Genomic DNA, 7,291 nt, shown 5'->3' with positions numbered 1-7,291 from the left:
ACCACAACCCTGCTTTTTTTTCTGATCTACTTTCTTGTCTATTTTTTTAAATACTTCCCCCCCCCCCTCTTTTTCTGTGGTCAAGACAAAGTTTATTCTCAATAGAACATCCTACTAGAAGCCCAAATATTTCAAAACTATTAAACTACAGATATTGCCTTACAAGTGTATAGTGATTACTTTTAAGCAATTTTTTTAGATGCAATTTATTTACTTAAATGCTTAGCTATTTGATATCTGGTTGAATTCAGATAACAATTGCCTCTTAATCTGTAATTGTAAAATTATTTATTTAGCTTGCACTTTTTTTTTAAAATAGTTCAAGATGTTGAGTATTGATTCAACTTTTAGCTTGGGAGATAAATAGCCAAAGCTGTAAATAGACAGTCCAGGTAATTGAAACTAGAGGTAAACATCATGGGAAGTCCAATTATAAGGCAAGTATTTTTCCTTTATATCTTATTTAACATAATTAGTCAAACTATGTAATACTTATAGGCTTTACTATTGTTTCCATAGAAAAAACTTTTTTTAAAATACCATGAGATATTGTATTTAAGAGATATTCTAGCTCAGTATATGATGTTTCCATATATCATCAGCTTAACAAGCACACATTCTCTGCTGCCAACAGTACCAATTTGTCAACCAAGCAACAAATATTCCTTGGTAATCTGCTATCAGATAACAGTTTTCTCGTTGGCATTTTTATGAATTAAAGTTTTCAAGGCTTAAGTAAGACTTACTTTTTTTTTCTTTGACTGCTAATTCTAAAATAATTTATCATTGCATGTTAAAAATAATAAAGAACTTTTTATACATATTTCTCTACCATTTTTCAGTGTTTTGGTCATGTTTCAGATTTGTTTAGCATAATCCTGTACTACATATTAACAAATGTTTGGTGTGTCTAGTTCATCTCTCTCACTATGAAGATGGCTACACAGTGAGTACAAAGTTTTATTTTCATTCACAACACAAATTTTACTATTGAAAAAAAATAATAAAAGCTATAGGTATTTAGTTTGCTAAACAACCTTCTTGTTATAGTGATCAAGTTTATTTGATGCATTACTAAGCCTTGGACAATGCATCATCATAACTAATATAATGTTCAAAGGCACTTATTAGTTTAAAATTTAGGTCAATCAAATAAGATAATGTGATCTAAACTGTTTTCTGGGTACCAGCTATCAGCAATGCACCCCTATGATATACAAGTCTTCATTGCCAAGTCACTCTGCCAAACAGTGTGTACACCTTTCTTGCAGTGGTAGTACTTTACTGTACTTCAATCACTTCAGGAGTCTGGATATGTCAGCCCAAGGCCAAGGAGATCAAGTTTGTGTCCAAGGTTACTTAGGTAATTCTCTGAGAACAATAGGTGAGTTGAATTCTAGTGTACCAGTCAAATATCTTTTAGCAAAATGAAAAAAAAAAAAAAAAATGTATAACATATAAAAAATCTATTATATAAACACAATGTCTAGAGTTTTAGAGTACTCGTTTCAGACCATCTGATCATAGGTCAGATAGTGTTAAGCTCAACTGTTTCTATGGTCAATGGTTAACCATGGGTTGTTTGGCCAGCAAATTTTCAGATATTGCTCTAGTTTTAGGTTTATAAGATACATTTTCTTCTAAAGGGAATCAATTAGGACCAAAATGTAAACTTTTATAAAGTGGTGTACTTAATCACGCAAGAGCTGCTTCACATTGACTGTAAGAATGTTTGAATAGTGCATACATTTTCATAATAACTTACCCTCTGATTTATAAGGTTGACAATTTATTAAATATATATTTTTGTTTTTAGAAAGTATACTGTATTATATAAAAAGAGCATGCATTGTCCTATAATTCTATACCAAAATGTAGCGTTTTCTGATTACAAACAAAAATGTTATTGAAGTTTAATCATAACAGGGTGGAATTGAAACATTAACAATTCTGCCAGAATGTGGAAAATAATTATGGAGAAAAATTTATACACATGGGCAAGGGCAATTACTCTGTTTCCTTTTTTTTTTTTTAAAATATATTATTGACATTTTTATTTCAATTTGTAAATTTGCTTCAACATTTCAGGTTTTTTTTTTAAAGACAGACACTACATGTTGCTGATCTGTGGGTTAGTGGCTCAATCATTGTGCACTGATTCTCCACTGATGCCTTGATTGCCATAAGTTTATCTACTGATCTACAGATCAAGGTAATAAATATTTTTCTACTCTATAACCCAAGAACTTCTTTAGGATACATTGTTTTTACACTATGCGCCTAATTCTGTTGTATGTTTTAGGACCCTGGCAATAGTTTCTTAAACTTTCAGACAATCAGAGCTAGTTTAGAATGAAAGCACAAAACAAAAGCCAGATCTGTATAGTGTTTTTTTTTTCTGAAAATGTTTTTAAAGAAAAGTCCAGATATAGCAGCTTATAAGGCCAACTTGGGAAATTAGGTATTTTTAAAACTTGTACTTATACTAAAGATATTTGAAGTATTTTTAAACTAGCTCTGTTTTTCAAGTTTTTTATTTATTTGTTTGCATTAGATTTAAATTTTTTAAATTAATTATTTGAAAAAAATATTTAGTTGCACTATTTTATCAATACTGCATTATATGGTAATGCATTTAGATGTGATATATATCTGTTAAACAGTGAGTTTTTCTCAAATCAACTAGGGACTAAATGGTCTATTAAACATGAGGTCAAGGAAAAAGGATGAACATTTCAAGGCTGCAGGAGGAACATTAAACATCTCTCTCACTGTGAAAAGATTCTACCGATCTACAAATGATCAACATGTTTTATCTTAAGTTCATCTGCCATTTCTTCAAATGGAGCCATAGTCAGAATAAGGTAAGAAATATTCTTATACTTCACAGCATTTATTTTTTTGTAAAGTGATGATCCTGCATTAGTTGTATGTTGTTTGTGCATGTTACTTTAAATATCCTGCATTAGTTGTATGTTGTATATGTATGCATGGTTCCTGTATTTGTTTTGTATATTATGATGTCAGTAATTACTTCACAAACACATAACAACTTCGCACACAACTTGTAAGTTCACCTGTCTAGTTAAAGAAATTTGTATTGTATTTGTTTTAGTACTGTCTAGTTATGAAAGTAAACTGAATTTTCATTTGTTAAACTTAGTGATATACCATTTTAATTTCAGTTAAAATATGTGGATGTTCCTATTAAATTTTTCAGAAAAACTGAATTGCTCTGAAATAATTCCAACTGTATAAATGTAAATATATTTCAACAAATAATGGAATTGGATTCTTTGTCATTTGGATTAATTCAATAGTAATGTATTCTAAATATGGAATTCAAACACAAAAATGAAAAGTTGTGAATCACCATCAACTTTCACTTTGCCACTTGGAGATTGGGATGATTCAAGTTACTGGAGATTGGGATGATTCAAGTTACTATTGTTGGGAGTTAATGTGAAAAAAAAAATCTACAATTCCATGTGATATGATATACAATTGCATGCAAAAAATCCTAACCCTAACACATTCAATGAACAATCAGTATGAACGTTTCCACCAAAGGAAATGTTGCCGCTCATGATGCATCTATTTATTTGGCTCCAGATATTCAACTGACGCACATTCGCAAAACAAATGTAAAAAAAAAAAGATTTAATCCATTACATGTATATAATTGTGCAGGAACATTTGGGATTGTCATTTGTATCACACTCATCTCTCATTCATTGAGACTCTACACTTAATCTGGTGATCAAAATGTGTTTGCAATTCACAGTGAAATCATTCTTTGAGTGCTTAAAAAAGAAATTCATACGGATGGACGTATAACTGTGTTAGACGTCTTCATTTATATTCCGACTGAACGTTTGTAACAATAATTAAGTCACACTCAAGGAACATATGAACGTGTCCATCAAAGGAAATATCGCCGCTCGTGATGCAACGCACACTAATCAACATTTGCACTTGCAGACCAACTAAATAGTTGTGGAGAAAACACATTTAATTGATAACATTACTATGTTTAGCTTAGGACTTTTCAAAAGTGAAGACTGGACTCCTTAGCCATCTTCGTGTTCATAGGAATGATTAATGGAGGAATTTTAAAAATGAAGACTGGGTTCTTTAGCCATCTTCGTGTTCATAGGAATGATTAATGGAGGAATTTTAAAAGTGAAGACTGGGCTCTTTAGCCATCTTCATGTTAAAAGGATGTAATTGAGGACTTTTTCAAAGAAGATCGGTCTCGGTGGCCATCTTTGTACTTATAGGAAAGGATATTGTATTATGTTTTAAACATGAGGATTTTTAGCTGAGGACTAGATGTATTAATAGTCATCAATTGAATTGTTGATCCAAGACAAAATAGTTGGTTATGTCTGTGTGCATTTGTAGACAACCCAGCAGTGCACATCCTTTTTCTTGTTTTGCTTTTTTCACGTGCTACAATGCCTTGGACAAAGCATCATCATAACTTGGAATGTTTAAAGGCATTATAAAAATATCATAGAAGAATGAGTTTGTGAAATAACCGGTTATTTCAGTTCAGTTGAATAATAGTTGGGACATAATTAGTTGAGTGCAAGCTTTGAGGCTGATTCAACTCACTCGACATTAGTTGAGTGCGAAGTTTGTGAGGCTGCTTCAGCCCTCAAACCGGATGCTTGTAGACCACCTTCAATAGCATGAACACGACGTCATCACAAATATTGTTACAGTCAGTTCATCAAAATGAAGTTGTCGGTCGACAAGCTCAAAACAGGAGTCAGCCGAAAATGCAAGCCTGAAACTTTTTATTGGGCTCCAGCTATTCAACTGATGCACGTTTGCAAAACAAATGTTAAAAAAAAAGGATGAAAATAGAAGCCATCAGATGTATATGATTGTGCAGGAACAGTTGGGATTTGTGTCGTTTGTATCACGCTCATCTCTCATCCACTGAGACATTGTAAAGCGATGTAACCAGTGATGTTTCAAAACATCTCTATTTAATTGTGATGGGGATATCTACAAACGTTTGTGTACAAATATGTGATAATTCGCAGATTTTTCATCTCTGCACTTAATGTGGTGATCAAAATGTATTTGCGATTCCCAGTGAAATCATTCTTTGAGTGCTTAAAAAAGAAATTCATAAGGATGTATAACTGTGTTAGACGTCTTCATTTATATTCCGATGGAAGGTTTGTAACAATAATTAAGTCACACTCAAGCAGTGATGGGAATTTTCCGACAATTGTCGGAATTCCGATAATTTCTTCTGGTCCGATTTTCTAGCAAAAAAATCCGAAGTTTTCCAGACATTTTTTTTTTTTTAAATCCGATTTTTTTTTTTTCAATTTTTTTTTTATGAAAAAAAAAAATCCGATTTTATTATTTTTCCATTTTCGGAAGAATGCGAAATAAGATTTTTGATTTGTTTTGAACTCCGCACATCCGGTCTTTTGACACAGTTAAAGTTCTATTTTTTTTTTTAAATCTTGTGTTACCGTATTGTCTTATAAGTCTAGATCTCGGTCCAGATTAGAGTGGTTTGAATCAGTCTAGATAGATATCTAGATTCTTTAATTTGAATACTTTTGATCTAGATCTAGACTTCAATGGCTGCTTGCCAGCTTTTGAAAAGTATTCGACTTAAACTTAACTTAGACTTAAGAGTATCAATCATGAATGATGCCCGGTCGCTATGTTACGACGTATGTAGCACTAATCGCCGCTATTACTACAATTCAAGATCTATTATTTTTTCACTGTTGTTACGATGACCCCTAGATTTTTCTAATTTGAACCCTGCCTGCCGACTTCCTTGAGTTCAAATGGGATTAGATTTAGACATCTAGATCTATTATAATAATAATAAGATCTAGATCTACTCATCTAATAGAGTGATACTGTGATAGACCTACCGTGTACCGACCATCTGGATTTATATATAGAATATACTTTTTTTATATAGTAGTAAGTAGGCCTTCTTAAACTTCTTAACATGACTATAGTGAGTTACTGAGTATAAGCCTGACAGAATGTAGATATCTAATAATAATATATTGGATCTAGAATCTAGAAAAGTTATTAGATATAAGTAGTAGTAGCTATAGATTATAGATCTATCTATAGTGAGGGATATGTATATATTTTAATATAAAACTTATCATTACTAATTTTAAAAGCATGTTTTTCAAACACATTTAATCCTTATAGTTGTTTGAGAAAGAAGTTGTTACAATATCTGTATAAAGCAGTTATCTATTATAGAATGCTCAGACTGCAAAAAGCTTTCTCCTCCCATCAATATATATACAAACAATAGTGCCATGAATGCATTTTGAGTGCAGTAATGCTAAATGAAGTGCAGTTTGTGTGCAGTAATGCACAATGCAGTGTAAATGTTATGTAATACAACATTAATTAAAGAAAATATTAAATTAAATGATTCTACGTAGTTTAAAAAAATTCAGCAACATCTTTTTTTAAGTCGTCGCCACGACAGGCCAGTTCAAAAACGGGGGGGGGGGGGGGGGGGCTTACAAAATTTCCTAAAATTTTTGCAAAGTCAGTTCCCATCACTGCTCAAGGAACATAAGAACCTGTCCATCAAAGGAAATATCGCCGCTCGTGATGCAACGCACACTAATCAACATTTGTACTTGCAGACCAACTAAATAGTTGCGGAGAAAACACATTTAATTGATGACTTTACTATGTTTAGCTTAGGACTTTTCAAAAGCGAAGACTGGACTCTTTAGCCATCTTCGTGTTCATAGGAAGGATTAATGGAGGACTTTTAAAATCGAAGACTGGACTCCTTAGCCATCTTCGTGTTTATAGGAATGATTAATGGAGGAATTTTAAAAGCGAAGACTGGACTCCTTAGCCATCTTCGTGTTCATAGGAATGATTAACGTAGGAATTTTAAAAGTGAAGACTGGGCTCTTTAGCCATCTTCATGTTAAAAGGATGTAGTTGAGGACTTTTTCAAAGAAGATCGGTCTCGGTGGCCATCTTTGTACTTGTAGGAAAGGATATTGTATTATGTTTTAAACATGAGGATTTTTAGCTGAGGACTAGATGTATTAATAGTCATCAATTGAATTGTTGATCCAAGACAAAATAGTTGGTTATGTCTGTGTGCATTTGTAGACAACCCAGCAGTGCACATCCTTTTTCTTGTTTTGCTTTTTTCACGTGCTACAATGCCTTGGACAAAGCATCATCATAACTTGGAATGTTTAAAGGCATTATAAAAATATCATAGAAGAATGAGTTTGTGAAATAACCGGTT

At 32.3% G+C, this 7,291-nt stretch overlaps 1 long non-coding RNA gene across 7 annotated transcripts in view; it reads left to right on the top strand.

Moving 5' to 3' along the window:
* The first annotated feature begins 201 nt into the window (after positions 1 to 201).
* Positions 202 to 7,291, top strand: part of LOC129924976 (uncharacterized) — a 48,729-nt gene continuing 41,639 nt past the window's right edge. For 2 of the 7 annotated variants that reach the window (XR_008776835.1, XR_008776834.1), the window contains exons 1-5: positions 204 to 669; positions 843 to 946; positions 1,191 to 1,384; positions 2,089 to 2,212; positions 2,687 to 2,864. This is a non-coding gene — a long non-coding RNA (uncharacterized LOC129924976). Of the gene's footprint in view, positions 670 to 842; positions 947 to 1,190; positions 1,385 to 2,088; positions 2,213 to 2,663; positions 2,865 to 7,291 lie in introns of all 7 variants that reach the window. The other 5 variants (XR_008776841.1, XR_008776839.1, XR_008776840.1 and 2 more) reach the window with 4 other exon arrangements.

Source organism: Biomphalaria glabrata, chromosome 3, assembly GCF_947242115.1.
Source record: "Biomphalaria glabrata chromosome 3, xgBioGlab47.1, whole genome shotgun sequence".
Classification (NCBI taxonomy): domain Eukaryota; kingdom Metazoa; phylum Mollusca; class Gastropoda; family Planorbidae; genus Biomphalaria; species Biomphalaria glabrata.
Note: the sequence above shows the minus strand (reverse complement) of the source record. Positions and strands in the feature narration are given on the sequence as shown.